This window comes from Athene noctua, chromosome 21 (genome assembly GCF_965140245.1).
Source record: "Athene noctua chromosome 21, bAthNoc1.hap1.1, whole genome shotgun sequence".
Classification (NCBI taxonomy): Eukaryota; Metazoa; Chordata; class Aves; order Strigiformes; family Strigidae; genus Athene; species Athene noctua.
Window position 1 is genome coordinate 11,049,829 of NC_134057.1, and position 17,602 is coordinate 11,067,430.

The window sequence follows — 17,602 nt, forward strand, 5'->3', positions numbered from 1 at the left end:
GGCGCGGGGGGGCAGCGGGGACAGGCGGGACAGGCCGCGCCTCCCCACTGCGCCTGCGCGCCCGCCCGGGGACGGGGCCTCGGCCCCGGCCTGCGCCGCCGCTTCCGGGCGCTGCCGGTCCTTCCCCCGCCGCCCTCGGTAGGTCGGTGGCGGGTGGCTCTGCCCCGCCGCCGCTTCCCTGCCCTCCCGCCCCGCCGCCGCTCAGGGCCGGGGCCCTGCCGAGCCGCCGGGCGGGCTCCGCTCCGCGCTGCCCTGCGCTGGGCGGGACCCGGGGCTGGGAGCCCCTGGCCGGTTCCAGCGCCGCCGGCCCGGCCCTGGGGACAGCCGGGGCTTCTCTCAGCGCCAGTACAGGCGCAAGTCGGGGCGCTGCCGCCCCGCGCGGGGCCGCGGCTCTGCAGGGGGAGCGCAGCTCGTGTGCGGACCCCTCGGGGGGAGAGCGGCTGCCAGAGGCCGCTGAGCCCGGGCCTGGCCCCAGGCCAGGCGCCGGCCCCGTCGCCAGGGACCGGGGCTTCAGGCTCCTCGCGCGGCTGCTGTGCCTGCTCGGGTGTTGTGCGGGTGGCCTGTTGCCTTTTACTGCCCGTTAAAGGGCATTGGGCTTTATGTAGCTCAGACTTTTGGGTACATCCCTGAAAATATTGCTTTGAACCATGCAAGGTGTGATTTCGGAACTTGGGGATAGTGTGTTGCAGCGTGTTTACCAGGTTTGTTATAGAAGAAAGTGATCATTGGGCCGCTAATTGGAAAATGCAAGTGTGTTTTTCTGTTCAGGAATGTGGGAGACCGATGCCCTCAGGGCAGGAATAACCGGGAAGCTGCTTTATCACCATGGGAATCTCTAACCGCTGTGGTCATCCAAGGGCTGCGCTGCAAGGCTTGTGGGAAAGAAATTTAACTTGTGTCTGTATCTGTCAGCAGGAGCTTAGCCACAGACTCTTAACGCACATGGAATTTTCAGGCAACATGCTCAAATTTTATCTTGATTTAATGTTGTTTCTCTCCTAAGATCCCTAAGAAGCTGTCTTAGGGACTGCTAATGAGGTTGTCTCTTTCCTGTAACGAGGATGGTTTATAACTGTAGTCTAGAGGATAAAGATGCTCGACAGCGCGTGATATGGACACAAAAGCAAGAAAGGAGCGTGTTCTTGGGGCAATTGGTTATTTGGATGTTCCCACAGGGCTTCAGGAACAAACTTGTCCATCCTGTAGGTGGCTCATAGAGAACTTTCATTCTGGTGTTCATTTTCAGTTCACAGCATTGCAGTGTTCTCAGGGGTTCTATCAGCTTTGAGCTGTTTGATTTCTGTCATCTGCAGGTTCTTATTAGCTAAAGCTTGACTTCTCTATTGTAAATGTGTAGGGAAGAAGGCAGTGAAAGGTATTATGGCAATTAGTCCTTATCAGCTAATTATTTTCACCTTGTTCTGTAGATTAGACTACAACTTGACAGACACAAAGGTTAAATGAAAAATATGACTAACCAGTTTGCTCAAGTGTGTAGACTTAGATCAAAATAAGGTTAATACGCTTAGCTCTTATCCTGCCTTCGACAGATTTATAAACTTTACTCAGTTATCAGCTGCTTGTAGTCTCAGGCTATGTTTGTAGTACACACCTGTGAACGTCTGTGAGGCTGAGTGTGGGACATGACAGTGTGAGAACGAAGCGGATCTCTCCATGGGTTCAGTCACACAATTGTATCTGGAGCGATGCAACACCAGAGCTGCCCCTTTTCTAAACAAGACAGGACTTCAGTAAGCTGTGTGCTGAATGCTAAGAATAACTAGATCAGCATGTTAAATTTCTTAGTCTTTAAATATTGTAAAAGAAAACATACCTAGGGATTTTTGTTTCTACGTTTTCATGTATGAAATCATGTGTACTGTTCACAGCCACTTTAACAACCTCGGCAGGTCTCTACCATATTTTTGTTTGCTTCAGATGCCTTCTGGAGACAAGAGTAACTGTGCTGCCTGAGGGTATTCAAAAAGAGTAAGAACAGGAGTCATATACCCCATTCCAGTATTCTTACATGGTAAGTGTTGAGCAGCTGAAGCAAAATGTATTTGTGAGAGGAAATGAAAGTTCAGATGCTTTAGAATGAGTCCTAGCAGGTATGAAATTGGTAACTGCAATAATAAAAGATTAACTGTGTCTTCTTTTTCTTGTATAGCATATGAGGTGCCACAGAAGATTCACATTTGAGTAGCGCAAGTGAAAAAAAAAAAAATCTCTTGGATGGATTCAAAGGTAACTTTTTGGTTTCGCAACCAGAAGTTTCACTAACTGTTAGTTTCATGTTGAATGTTGGTCTTAGGCCTGCATCTAGGAGAGCCATACATAGAGAAAGCTTAATACTGGTGTGGGAGGAACTCTGTGGGTCATGGCCTGTGCAACAAGGTCATATTCAGCTGTGTGTGCATGATAGGTATAAGTTTTTATTTAAACTCTGTGAAGGAGACAAACAAGTTGATATAATTTCCTAAGCTACTCTTAAAATTTTTGTAATTAAAATCTTTGTAATTTTTACAGTTTACTTTTACTATATATATGAACAATAATAAACAGTGTTGTGCTTTCCTGAGGCAATACACAGTTTTAAAGTGTAAATTACCAATTTCATAGCAATTGGAGCCAAATTTATTACATGTCAAACTTTAAAGTTTCACTGAAAAAAGTGATCTGAGACTGGAATTCAGTACTTTCTGCTTTAATCCGTGATATTATTTGAAGTATTAGCTATTTGAGAATATGTAGGTGGCTGGGATAATCTTTTTCCTCTGCCTAGCATCGTTAATAGAGATGTCATAAATGGAAAATATATTTTTATTAAAATGGTTCAGCTTAGTGTTCTCTATCAAGGTTTGTCAGTTTGGTTAAAATGTTCCCAGGATGTACTGGTCCAGGGTTATTTCAGAAGCTTGGATAGCTATCCCCAGTTTGCATCCCAGTCTCCTTACCGGAGTAGGTGAGTGGGAACAGAGAGGCAGGAACTCGGGGGTCCTCACAGGGCTGCCCCTCGTCTGGCTGAGCCCCTCCAAATCCAGGGTAACCCCGGGATTGCCTCCAGTTCAGAGACTTCAGAGTCTGAACATCCATTAGGCAGCGTGTTCAGGAGGGAAGTTGATCCGAACAGTGGACAGAGAACTAACTCCTTTCTGTGGCAAACAAACACTCCTCTGGGAACAGAAATGGATTTTGAAATACTCAGCAAATGGAATTACAGTTACTTCTGCAAGCTTCATTTTCAGCTGTTGCCCATATCACATGAAGCGTTTGGCCATTCTTAGCCTTTGCTTAAAGAATTGCTTGAGATAAAGTCCAAATTTTGGTAACACATACAAAGACTTTTCTGGTGATTCCAGAAATAATGTGGCAAGTTGTAAAACTGAGGTTCTAGCCCAGTGGGATAATTTAGAACATTAAACAAGTTGAAGCAGGTTCTTGTTCCCCTTTGAATTGCCTGTATGGGCAACTGTTTCCCTTCCTCATTTCACCAGAAGTTGCAAAAAAAAAAAAATGCTTATTTTTCTTGGGCATGTTATGCTGTATTGCTTCATGTAGACTTTGGTGGTGTAACTGAATGAGAGTTGGCGTTATTTGTCTTATCCCAAACTGTTGCTGAAGAAAAACAGTTCAGTGCCAGAGTTAATAGATCTGCGAATGATGGAATAATAGCTACTGGGAGAACGGGAGGGTATGAATCTGTCAGGAATACTCAAGTCCTGTGCCTGTCTTTGTTCAATAGAGGGTATGCAGGAGGCACCAAGCTTGTAGGACTTCACAGTAATCCTGCTGCGTTGGAGCTGCCTGCGTATTGTGGCAAAGTATGTTAAAATACTGTCAGATAGCAGTCTGATTCTTTTGTAGGTCTTTAGCTTGAGATATTCTCAAGTTTTATGGATTGTATTTTCCACCTTCGCGATGCTGTAAAGTGAAACTTTGTGTATAATTGTTTTTGGCGTGGGATGTGAAAGTAGAGAAGAGATGGTTGGTTGTGTCCGCAGGAAAATGTCGTACCAGCATTCGGTCTTCAGAGTAATGGGGGGAAATGCTGATAAGCCGTGTGGTCTTATTATGTATATTTTTAGAACATAAATACACTACAGTTTAAAGGATCTAAGGAATGATTAATCTGAGCCTAATTTTAATTCCAAATTTATCAGCAAGTTGTTATACTCTGTTTATCACTTAGATCTGATACAACAATATATTGGTTATATTCTTCCCTTTTTATGCCAAGCCAGTACATGATATAACAGGGATGAAATGAGGAGCGTGGCACAGTTGTCTAGCTTTACAGTGTTCCTAGAGGACTGGCTCTGTAAGATGCTGGTACAGGCAACACATGAATTAGGCAAATCCCAGAAGATTAATTTGTGACCTCTCTATATAAGCACTTCTACAAAATGAACACTTGACTAGAAATCTTTGTTTCGGTTCTCTCTTTACAACCAATTAGAAACTAAAACTGACAGGCATTTCACTGGCAGCATAGGGTATCAATACTTAGATCCTTTGGTTTGGAGACTAAGGGGGAGCCAGCTGGATTTAAAATTCTGGTAAAGACCTATGAGTCCTTTAACTGAGCTCTGTGAGATAATTTTTCTTTCCTGTATAAATAGCTTCAGCTGTGTTCAGAAGCTGGAGAGCAGACTGGCAGGTTTTCTGTATTAGCTTACTTTGTCTTGACACAAAAGTACCTGATTTTGGTGGTTTTCCAGGCAGGCTGCAGAAGTCAGGTTTGTGCACGCCGCAAATCGGAGATGCGCTTTCTGCAGTGCCACGGGGTTCGAGAAGAGGTATCTGGATTATTTCCCGTTGAGATAAAAGATTCTAAAGCTTCCAATACTTTGAGTTATTAGTTAGATGTTTAGGTACCTGTGATCTGACTATTTAATTTGCATTAAATTTAAGTATTCTAATGATTGCTAAATTCAAGTATATGCTGCTAACATCTTGTTCATATATAGTGAATTTTTTGCCTGTCTGTAGCCCTGTAAAAGTAGGGAGTGAAACGCATAAGTCTACAAGTAAAGTAGGAAGTTGGCAGGTTTAGCCTTGTAGGGACTTTAGTAAAGTGAGAGTCTTGTTTTCTATACTTGAGGTGCTGCTACAAAAAATAATGAGTAGCTGAGCAAAATAATGATTAAATTTATTATTTAAGCAATCATAAGATTATTTTTTTTTTTTACTTTTCCAGACTTTCTGCAACAAGATACTGTTCTTATTTTACAGTTCTGGCAATAGAATTTTGAGGCTGTTTTTGAGGATGTAAATTTGACAGGGGTTCCTAATTTACTCAGTGAGAGGCACTTGAAAAGCCCTCAGTAAGTGGACTAACCTACCAGCATTTCAGAGCAAGTGTTATAGGGCAGTTTCCTGAGCTTTTAAAATGTTAATTCTGCTGCAGAAGTCAGAAAACATGGAATAAAATCTGATAACCACCTCATGAGTAAATACAGTTTTGATTGCCATGAAAAGTGGTGGTGCTCGTGTTTCTCAGCTTTAAAGACTGTCTGTCTCCATCTGTTTATATTGTTGCTGTGCATGATGACTGAGGTTGCCAACTGGTTCCTTCAGCTCTGTGACAGAAGAGATATAAAAAGCTCCTCATGTATACAGGAGATAATGTCCTGTAGATGTGCAGAAATTTTCTGTGCCATGTTTTGGTGCTGTTACTGACAATATAATACTAACAGGCATTGCCAGATAATATAACTGAGAAATATAAAATACGCTTTTTATAACACTTATTTCCTATAAAGCTACTTATGGTTTTCAGTGGGTGGGACAAAAAGTAGCTTTCTCTGGAGCCTACAGATCTGATCTGAAGCTTACTGAAGGTGGTAGCAAATTAATCTGATTTCAGCCACCTTTCAGTCAGCATGGCCCTTGATGAAGTGATGGAAGCTTTTGCAGGTCAGTGTGAAGGTTTGTCCTTTCTTAGTTCCTCTAACAGCGAGAATCTGTTAAAGGAGCTGGTTTGTGCCTTCGTGGAATAACGTTTAGCTTGTGCTTGGTTTTAACTCATATCTAGTTTAAAAGACAAAAGAGGGGACAATAGAGTTGCCAAACCCAATATATTTGAGATTCCCATCTGTTAAATGTGTTTGAAATGAGCTGAGGTAAAAAGCTGGTTATTGGAAAGCTGATGGGTACACAGGCAGAAAACCTTCACAGATACACTGTGAGCATGCAAGCTTTGTGCCCTTAAATAGGGGTAGGAGGGAAAGAAAGTACTTCAGTCAGTTTATTTCCTGGAAATTATATTATTTTTTAGAGAATTGCTTTCTATTTTAGTCAACAGCAAACAGCAGATAGCAGAAAGAATGGTTTACCAGGAGTGAACTAAGAATTTTTTGAAACTAATAGTTACAATTGAAATAGATGGTTTTTGCAACTCTTGGTGGTCTTGGCTGTCTGGCTGAAAATTATACCTGAGATTTAACAGCCTGGAATCACAGTGTTGGGAGACTGCAAACCAGTTTTTTTTCTTGCTTTAATGCTCAGTTGACAATCAGAAGTTGTTGGTGTAAACAAGAGAGCATATTGTTTAAATAACAAACATAAAGCTCTTGACTAGAGAACGCTAGTCTCCTGTAGTGCTTTTGTTTGCATTTCTGTTAACAAAATCAACTGTATCCTCTTTCACTTTGGAAGACTGTTTATGGAAACCTCTATTTTTAAAATATGTTTGAATACTTAATCCTTCATGAAGGATATTGGTGGGTGAAGCCCAGATCCAAAGGAATTAAGAATTGCCTCTCAAGTTCGGTACAATTGAAACTGGTGGTATTCAGCAGAAAAGTCCAAGAGTACATTGGCCGGTATTTTTCAACACATTATGGATTTCCTGGGGGAGGAAAAAAAAAAAATCACTGGCTGTTCTGGATGCTAGAAGTGTGTATGTGAGATCTTTTCTTAGCTGTCTTTCACAGACCTCAGGACTGTTCATGGTGCCCACTGGATGTAGAGATCCAGTGCATAAAGTCACGGCTAAAGCTCATCCCAGAGGGGATCTCAGAATGTAAAAACAGGTCAGAACAAGAAATACTTCTGTTTGAGTTAAATTGTCCTATCTTGAGCACACTTGAACAATTTTTGAAAACACAGTATTTTAAAAAATTTATAGGTTGGGTTTTTTTTTGCCCCCGTCCATTTGGTCTGTGTTCTAGCTAAATGACTTGGTTTATTCATAATGTCCTTCTGTAGTTTATAAGATCACGTTATATGTGGTGTTGAGGTGCCCGTAGGGCAATGATGTTAAATGTATAGCCATGCAGTGCCAGACCGAAGGGCCAGCGCAGGGAGTTGTGACAAAACCTGCACAGACAACATCTGTGCATCCCGGAATATCTTGTGGAGGCATTGTTGCTGTCATTGTTACTTGGTGCTGGTGTGGGAGCAGTGGACACCTTAAGGAGAAGGGTTTGGGGGGCCGAGTGGTGCCCAGAGGTGTGAGGGGCAGCCAGGGGATATTGGCAGTTGTCATGAGAACAGTTAGCAACTGCTGCCTTAAACCCTCAGCACTGCTATAGAATCTGGTTTAGATAAACATTTCTTTCAGTTAACAAGCTGAAGTTTTGTGCTGTTTAATTTTTTCTTATTATTGTCTAATCTTGTCAATATTGGCAAGGAAATGCCTAATTTATCTGTTCTACTTTATCTCTTCTTTCTTTTGAAAATCAGTGGGTTGAAGGTAAACTGCTTTTGAAGTACTTGTGAGGTAGAGCCTCTGCACATCATTGGTAGCAGATTTTCTGAATTTTAGGTTGTACCAGCCCTGGCGTGGCCAGCAGGGACAGGGAAGGGATCTGAGCCCTGGGCTCGGCACTGGGGAGGCCGCCCCTCGCTGAGGGGGTTCAGTTCTGGGCCCCTCACCCCAAAAAGGCCATTGAATGACTCGAGTGTGGCCAGAGAAGGGCAACGGAGCTGGGGCAGGGTCTGGAGCACAGGTCTGCTGGGGAGCGGCTGGGGGAACTGGGGGGGTTCAGTCTGGAGAAGAGGAGGCTGAGGGGAGACCTCCTGGCCCTCTGCAACTCCCTGCCAGGAGGGGGCAGAGAGGGGGGATGAGTCTCTGGAGCCAAGGCCCCAGCGCCAGGCCCCGAGGGAATGGCCTCAAGCTGCCCAGGGCAGGGTCAGGCTGGCTCTGAGGAAGGATTTCTGTGCAGAAGGGGCTGTTGGGCGTTGGAATGGGCTGCCCAGGGCAGGGGGGAGTCCCCGGGATCCCTGGAGGGGTTGAAGAGTCGGGCTGAGCCAGCGCTGAGGGATCTGGGGGAGTTGGAAACTCTTAATGTTGGGTTAATGGTTAGACTGGAGGATCTTCAAGGGCTTTTCCAACCGAGATGATTCTGTGATAGAAATGTTATATTGCTGTCATCTGACTCAATGAGTTAAAATCGTCATGGAATTTGTAAAAGCTTATCTTGATTTCATTTGTTTTGTCTTATCAGTTTTTCAGATAAGCTGGTGTTTGCCTTGAATTTAGTAAAGGAAAACTAACTGGTAGTCTAAATAATGTATGCTTTTAGATTGTTCAGTTATCATTAGAGATCAACTTTCTTGCACTGAGTGTATGTTATATGTTCATCTCGGGTTTAGAGTCTGCATTTACACTGTGGCAGTTACATAAATAAATTTAACATTGGGCTATATAAGCAAACATTGAGCTTCTTCCTGATGTGACAAATACCTCATGAAGGTAATAGAGGAGAAGAAAGGAAAAAGCCAGTCTCCTTCACTGTTCTGTTCCCCTGTATACTTTACGCCTCACCTACCAGTGAACCCATACTTGTACTGCAAGTCCATTAGTGTTATTTAGTTTTAGGTTTAATTTATTCTTGTTTATTACATGGCTAATTCAGTGAAGGTTATTTTAAGTCAAAGAAATTAATGGGCCTGTTAACTCAAAGAAGAAAGTTATCTTATTTGGCAAAACATTGTAATCTCATCACCTTTTTTATTCTCCCAGAGTGTGTGAGTATTAACGTCACATCAGAATATAGCACAGTGCCTGAGGACTTTAAGTCTTAACATTTTGCAAATTAAGGCTTAGTTGTGTGGGTAGGTTCTGCACGACACATAAGGTAAAAGAAAACCTCTTTCAGATAGTGTAAGAGGTTCAAGAACTAAACAAAAGTAACACCGGGTGCCCCATGTTAATACGAACTTTGCATCATTAGATTATTTTATGGTGGCATTTGATTATTTTATGCTGGTGTAAGTCAGCACCTGAGACCTCAAGTAAGGAAGAAAAGCATTTGCCTGAGGAGGACAATAAACTGCAGGAGGAGAGAAAATCACAGATATAGAACTGGGATAACCAGAGATAATGAATGTTAAAATCTCAATAGGTAAGCTGAAAAGTTGAGATAAAAAGGATAGTTTTGTGACTTATCAAAAAGGCAGAGGATTATGCATTGGGGAACAATAGCGCAATGTTTAAAGTATGAGTATGAAAGATTCACAGAGTTCTCCACTTGTTTCAGCTTACTGCATGAGCCAAAGCAAATTACTTAATCTTTCCTAGCCTCAGTTTCCTTAAAAAAAAGAAAAAAATAATTTTTTTCCTACTTCTTAATGGTATAGGGAGGAAAAATACATAAAGTATTGTTTGGAACTGAGCTGGTTAATCAAACTTACGTGGTCCTCATATCTGAATGACCATAGGGCAGATACTACAGAGCATGGTCAGTATTTATTCTCAATGAAACTCATGGAATTTGCTTTTCTAATAAACTGATACAGTTTTTTTCTTTCCTGTCAACCTTAAGTTTTCAGAAGAAATGCAGGAAAGTCTTAGATTGTCTTCTAAGTGATAAGTAAAATACATGTCTCGAATGTTCATCCTTTATCAGAATATATTCAATTTACAAAGCTTTCTTCCTTGTGGGGAACAGAAACAGTGAACTGTAATGGAACTACAGCTCATTCATTTTGTGTTGAAGATAATGAAAAATAGAAGTTATGTAGGATTTTCCAGGTTCTGTTGGATTAAAAGAATCCATAGAAATTAGAGAAATAAGCAGAAGTTCTCTTGGAGTAACAGACACCATCTGTAGCTGCCTCCATGTGTCAGTTTGGATAAAACAACTGATCAGCAAATACAGCACATAGGTGTTTTTCCAGTAGATTTTATTTCATTTATTTTCACACTATGTGCTTAATGTGTCTGAAAAAATCAGTCTTTCAGCCAGTCTTCATCCAGCAAATTTGATGATGACAGGTTAATAAAACTTGACCTGTGACTATATTTGGTTATAAAACTTTCTAAAATGCCAAGTAAGGTGAAATTACTCAACAAACAAAGGAAATGGATACTGGAATTAGCATGAGTTCTTTGGGCAGGTGCCAGTGTAGATATGATTGTGCCTTTTTGCTGAGAATGTCAGATCAAAAGCAGTGTAATTCCTACAGCTTTGTCTGTACTTGCTGGGTATTTTTTCTATTTTGTTTTCCCATCCTAGATCATAAGAGAATGTAAAATCTGGAGTTGAGATGGACCAAGGTGGCTGTCAGATCTTTAACTGCATGGACTGCTAATTCTAACTGATCTGTTGGGGGTACAGACAGTTTAGCTGTTCCCCAGTGTTTGCACAGCAGTGTAACCTCAGGGGACAGAGCTCTGACTTCTCAGGCACGAGACTTTCATTCCTACAGTGGAATAATCAGTCAAGATCAAACCCCTGTTGCATCAATGCTTGTAAAGCACTGCTAATCCTAAAGATCACTGACAAGGTTTCTTCAAATACTACTGCTCTTAACATCTAGTTCTTGACCTGAGAAGTCAGTATTTATTTCCTTCTTAGGATAGTGGGATTAGACTACTCTTGAATTACCATGAGTACTGTTATTGGTATGAAGTGTGGTGGCAAATTTCTATCCTGAAGCCTGAAACTAGACTGGAAATGCAATGTAGTGGGGAAAACCCTAGATAACTTTTAAATGGGAACAGCTTCAGTCCCTGCTTAACTCTGTTTTGATTCATACAAGATGAGCAGTTGAATAGGTCAAAACCTATTCTTTCAAAATCTCATGTAAGATTTTCCCCATCCCATTGTAAATACTAATGTTGTCTGCAAGAATGAGATTTTCTTGTTTGGAAGATAAGTTTGAATCAAGACATTTTTTATGGTCTTTCACTTTGACGTTGATGGTCTTAAGCAGCTGGGTGCTGGGAAGAGAAAAATTTTGCCTAACACCACCATTCTATTCAGCAGTACGGTACAGGTGGCTTTGCACGGCTCCTCAGTGGAGGATACTACTGATAGACAGCCCCTGCCATTTTTATATGCCCAGTGAAAAATCCGAGATACCCCTGAACAGCAGCGTGTCATTTCAGAGACACGCTTGGAGCGTGGTGTCTGCATAGAGGAGCTCTCAGGATCAGGGCTTCAGACTTCAATTGACCTGGGTTTGAAATGTAAGTACTCTTATTCTAAACACTGGGCTTCCCAAGTTGAAGGGATAGACATAGGTAAAGGGACTTGACAGCTGGTTCCTATTTGGGATTAGAATTTTAATGTCCTGGAGAGCTGGTAGAGTAAAGCTTATTTCTTTGCCAAACAGAGACGGGAGCTTTAAGTGCCATCATAATGTGCTGTGGATCATATTGTGTAGTTCTTCTTTTACACGTTATGATGTTACCTCTTCCATCTTCTATATTTGCTTTTTTATAACAGGGAATACAGTTTAAATGGACACTGCATTGCATGGTTTTCTTCCCAGCTTCATCAAATCAAGTACTTGTACTTGCTCATTTTGTATAGATTAAAGCTTTCCATCCATACCCTGTCACTTAAGGATTTTTTTCTCACTGTGATCTGCCTATTCAGTTTTCTGCATGATTTTTGTGTTGCCAGCTGCAGTTCGTAATATATTGTCATTTACATCATATGAGTTCCTGTTGAGAAAGCTTTCAGTTAATGTGGTAATATTTTGGTTCTCACTTGTCACTGAATACCTTGTATTTAATGAATGCTGTCTTTATTTTGGGAAAGACCCTTTTGATAATTTTTTAATCTGATTTCCATGTCATAAACTAAATCTCAATTTGTTGCTTTTTATATTTGTGCAGACAAACACGATAGCTTAGTGGTTTGGTTTTATGTATTTTTATTTATCTCAGATTTTTCTTTTGATCCAGTGTTTCATAATGGTTAACATGAAATGTTGCCATATTTCATTTAATGTTTGCTGTTATGAATGGCTCCTAAACTGCTGTTAATGTGGATGGTATATTAGTTTTAACTGCAAGATAAAGCTTTATATATAGTGTAAACATCAGTATAGTTCTTGCAATGAAATGTAAGGTAACTTGGAACATTAGCTAAGAGAGAACAAACTGTACTGCTTTTTGAATTCCTTTCTCTCTGGTCAGTTGTAAAGATTAATAATCTCTGGGGCAAGATAATAGGTCATATGTTTAATGTAATAACTTTTTTATTTTCTGCTTTATCTGCTAGTTTTTAAATCTTTTAAAGTAAGCTCATCTAAACAGGTCTTAATGTGAAATTTATGGCATGGACAAAACCAATCTGTAGAGGTTTTAGTTTTGGTTAGCAGCTCACGTGGTTGTGTGGATAAAAATTATGTGGTACACTAGTAGCCACGCTGGCCTTGTGCATGCATTCAGTCATACTGTTTCTATCCTAGTAAAGATTAAGTGTAGAACTTGCAACATTTGGCAGACAGAAAAAATTGTGTGTGAACAGGATTACAGTTCCAGTACACAGAGTATTAAGTAAACTACGAAGTGAGCATTTGTTAAATCTAGTCTTTCCTCATTATATTGAGTTATGCTTGGAGGCAATTTATAGTTTTACTTCAGCTTGGAGCAGCTTCTGCATGAAGACAAATGGATAAATAGATAAACCTCTTTTAGTTTCCATCCTTACCTTCATATTTCGGGAGGTTTGAAAGTTGCCCAGCTTAAACTTTCATGGTTCCTTCACGTTTTTGTGGTGTTGGTTTTGTCAGCGTGGTTTGGTGGTGAGATTAATCATCTAGAGTACAGCTTCTGTCTGAAGAAAGGTGCTTTCCTCTAAGTGGGTCGCTGGTGTGTGTGAACATGTTAAATCTGTGTATATTTGGCTGGACTTTTTCCCGAAGCCCATGATGGAAGGAGTTAGGTTAAAAAGGTGAGAGGGAAATAAATGATGTTGAAGACTTTTCAGATGAGCTGTGAGTCAGGCATATAGGGCTGGTCTCAGCCCCTTACTGTACGAGACCTCAAAAACGAGGATTATGTAGTACTGCAAGTAATATAATAATATGTAAAAGTTACTAAATTAAAGGCAAGAGGGTGAAGGTGCACTGCAGTAGTCCTACAGCATGGTACAGAAAATAATTGTGGTATTGCCTCTAACACAAAACCAGTGAAGAAAACAATGCATCTCTACTGAGAGAACAGAGGTACCGGAAGGTTTTTATCAGTGGTTATATAACTGGTGGTTATAGTGGTTATATCACCAGTACTATGCACTGTGACTAACAACAGTAGAGGGAGACCCAAGGTGTGTAAAACCATACCTTGGGTTTTTTGATTTTGCTTGAGGTGTTTCCAGACAGCTGAATTACCACAGAAAAGAGTAGATACCCGTACAGGACATATAAATCAATGTTTCAAGGATTTTATTCATAGATTTTGTTCAACTGTGATGATTTCATTTAACTTTTATGGGCATAGCAGGATAGGAATTGTGAGCTACAGTTGTTTTGAAGTATAACCAATCAAATTATTTTGAATCACTAGTCAAAGTGCATTGCTGCCTCAAAGTCGGGGAGAAAAGTTGCTTCTTTGAAATATGGAAATTTGCATCTAAAAGGCACCTTTGGCTCGGTCAGCTGTGTTGATAGTTACTCAGTGTCACCTGTTCTCTGTTAAAGCTTAACCTGTTTGCTAAACTAACATCTATCTAAACCACTGAAATGTAAAGGTTTATGTATTAAAAAGGTAATGCTAATTTCCGTTATGTATCATACCTTATTTTTTTGCTAGGTAAACGCTAAAGGACTTAAAACTTTCTGTTTCCAGAAGCTTTGCTGTAGTTTGCACTAACTTAGAAGATTGTGAAATTTTTCTCTTGGTTTTTCTTCCGTGTCCTAGTAAATTAACAACTTTACACCTCGGCCACAGTAACCTGTGAAGGAGCACTTGCCTGGCTGGCATTCATACGCTCCTATGGAGAAGCTGGTAGGTGTGTTGTTTCTGTAGCCACAATAAGGAGCAAGCGTGTGCAGCGAACCCTCGGTGTGATCCTTGTAGGGCTCTTCACCATTGCAGGGAGGCAGCTTGGCCCAAGTCTGAAGGTTATATTTCCTTAAGGGAGCTTTATCTCTGAAAAAGACTTACACCTCTCAACTTCCAGACAGAAGAACATGATTTTTTTTCAGTTGTCGAGGCCAGAGTGTATTCCTGGGGTGTGTGTGTGTAGTTTGTGCAATAGGAAGATCCTAAAATAACCTGGAAATGTCTTTGCATTTTCAAGAACAGAAATACTAGCCATTTGGATATAAAAGTCAGTACTGCCGTGCAGTTAACATTTGGCAAGGGTTTTATTTAGATACAATGCTCGCATCAGAAGCATGTGCTATGAACTTTCCTTTTGAGATTTTTGGATTTATTTTGTGTGAAGCCAGCTTTTGTCTTGCTGTGGTATGACAGCATCAGGGCAATCAGGTGTTTAGGCTGCCAGCCAGTTACTCTGAACCGCACAAAACCGCACCGATGATGCGATGAGGGGTTAGTTACATACTACAGAAACGGATAAAATGGGCAGAACGTGCCTCAGGGTGGGGGAAGAACAGAAGAGGTCTGGTGCTGTAGGTTCAGGCCTGTCAAAAAATGCTTGATGTTGTTTCTGTTTACAGGAAGGTTAAATGTTTTCTGTTTTGGAGAGATAGTGCACAGTGAGGGTGTAAGTGAAGTGACTGAGCTGTCGGTCTTACCAAGAGGTCTGGTGGTTTGTGTGCCATCTGGCTGCTTCTGGAGCTGCTTGTGTAGCCTCTGATTTTGCACAGCCTTGGAGCACATCTTGATCTAGCGATGACTTGTGTGTTCCTAGTGTGGCTTCTTTGGGTGACTGGGGTTTTTTTTGTTAACAGATGTCTAACTTGAGTTGTTTAGTGATGCTGACAAATAAAAAAAATACCACTTGCCTTATGCAAGAGAAAGTGTGGCTTTTGGTAAAGTCTGTTGCTAACATATCCACTTGTGGTGGAGAGTGAAAGGCATTCTACTCACGTTAGTAGACCACTGATTTATCCCACCTGAGTAGACCTGTGAATGATGCCCTTTCGCTATCCTCTCTCCCACAGTACAAAAGCACAAGCACAGCACAGTCTTACCTACAGCTGTTGTCCAAAACACTGATGATATCCCATTTTTATCTATGAATGTGCAGTGAGCCTCCATTTTTTTTGTTCATATTTTTTGAGTGATGCTTTTGTAAAGCTGAATAAATAGCGGTGGCTTTGTATTTTAAATAATGATTTTTCTGCCACAGTGTGGAAGCCACATACAATATGGGGGAGAAAATTCTCTTTCCTAAGCCACTAAAGCAACTGCAATTAAGAGAGGAGCAGCCTTTGATTGTGACTGTGTGCTATAGCCAGTTAATCCCGGAGTTGTATGTAACTGTTGTGAAAGATGGATTCCAGTAACTTTCATAATGTGAAATACCAACTCACGTGATTTGAGCCTCAATGAGAAATTTTTTTTTTGGAGAAATACACTGGACTGGTTCAGGAAGATGTACTTGATTAATGTTATAATGTCTCTTGCACAATGTCACAGTGATGTTCTGGCATTTGCATTACTAAGTCAAGCTGAAAGGTATTTGCTGTTCTGAAAATAGATTTTACAGAAATTCATTATATCAAAGCCTGGTGAATTGTTGCTTAGTTTAGAAAAAGTCTTCCTGACTGGTCAAAAAACATTCAGCTTAAGAAAACAGAAAAGACTTTTACAAGAATAAAATAAAAACTGATGTTAGTCTGCTATCTTGGTTTTTATCTTCTGAACCTAATAAATCAAATCTAGAGGCAGTTAATCTGATGGAAATAGGGCTGTTATGATCATGTTTCTTTGACCAGTTGCTTCACTTTTATCTTAGGTCCTGTATTGTTTTGTCAACCTCAGTTTATCAGGAGATTTAAGTCAAAATGGATTTTCACTGGTAATGATACCTGTGGATAATTTTCTGCAGACTTAACCATTTTCTGAAGAAAAAGCCATGATGATGTCAATTTAATATTGTGATGTTTTGTATGTGCTGAAGTATCTGGAAAAGTATCTTTCTTGACAGAAGGTAGAGCAGTTTAGTTGTTTAAGTAATTTTCAGAAATAAGGTTTTGGGGAATGCGTGTTCCTCAACAAAACATGCACAGCACTTTTTTGTATCTTCGACCTTTTACCTTTATCTTTCCTACACAAAAGGTCACTGTTCTTCAGAACTTTTAACTTCTTTTGTTTGTAACAGCCACTGTATGTTCATATCTCCTTAATTATGTGGGTTTATGTATTGCAAAACAAAAATCAATAAATAGCATTTACTTAAAAGGAGATCTCGCAAGGCACAGAGGCAGTGAGGAAAGAATTATCAAGTTAATCACAAAAACCTAGTACCTTTACTCCAGTTTTCAAACACAGTGAAGACCCTGTCGGTGGCTGAATTGAAAATGTGTTATCAGTGTTCAGAATTTTGCATCGTTTGGTTCCAAAAAATAATCCCTTTAAAGTAAAATGGCTGAGGCAACTGCTGGGTAGATGCCTCCATATGATCCAAACTTGTGTTTATGGAAGAAGTGTTTTTATTTCAGATCAAGGAAAATATTTTCCTTTTAGAGCACAACTTTAGAAACCATAGGCTGTGATTCTGCTGGCCACTAGGTACACATTAAATGTTCACAGTGCCATTTGATTGCTTGCCTTATTTTATTAGCTCAGTAATAGTTACGAAGAACAACTTTGTGTTTCTAACTTTTTATTCAGTATTTTGGTTTAACTTTTGAAATGTGTCAGACTGTATGGAACTTCTCAAAACATTTTGATTTAAATTGCTGATCTCCCTGCTTACGCTACCAGAATTATTTAGGAAGGCTTTTATTCCCTAAGTCATAGGTGTTTCATATTCCAAACAACATTTTGTTAGTGAACGTGATGCAGGTAAAGAAAAAAGTCTGGATACCTGTTGTTTCATGGCTATATATTGCTGAGCACAGCCCTTATGTATTTGTGAACCAGCTGTACCTGTCTTCAGGCCACATGGTATTTGTGGTTCTCTGGTAATAGCCAGTGACAAGAATTAAGTACTGAATGGATTCATATTGCTGCTATTTAGTGTAAATAAGTACTAAAGGAAATTACTTTATGGTCAGTAATAATCTATATTTGGAGAACAGTTGGAGGTAACTTTGTACAAATTATTATAGGTGCTGCTGTAGGCAAATGGAAGCTTGTGTTTTTCATAAATTTAAGTACTGACCAGCAGAATTCTTGCTATACTGCTGTGTCTGGTCGACAGCTGCCTTTGCCCAGTGTTCCAGAAACGTTATTACGTGAGCCAAATAACAATGCTGGAGTAAAATTACATTTGATTAA

At 40.4% G+C, this 17,602-nt stretch overlaps 1 protein-coding gene across 10 annotated transcripts in view; it reads left to right on the forward strand.

Annotated features, from left to right (window-relative positions):
• The first annotated feature begins 57 nt into the window (after positions 1–57).
• The window catches only part of SHLD2 (shieldin complex subunit 2), a 37,489-nt gene continuing 19,944 nt past the window's right edge, over positions 58–17,602 (forward strand). For 9 of the 10 annotated variants that reach the window (XR_012634976.1, XR_012634977.1, XM_074924348.1 and 6 more), the window contains exons 1-4: positions 60–138; positions 769–871; positions 1,939–2,032; positions 2,171–2,247. The gene's annotated coding sequence lies outside the window, so the exon portion shown is untranslated. Of the gene's footprint in view, positions 139–768; positions 872–1,938; positions 2,033–2,170; positions 2,248–17,602 lie in introns of all 10 variants that reach the window. The other variant, XM_074924347.1, reaches the window with a different exon arrangement.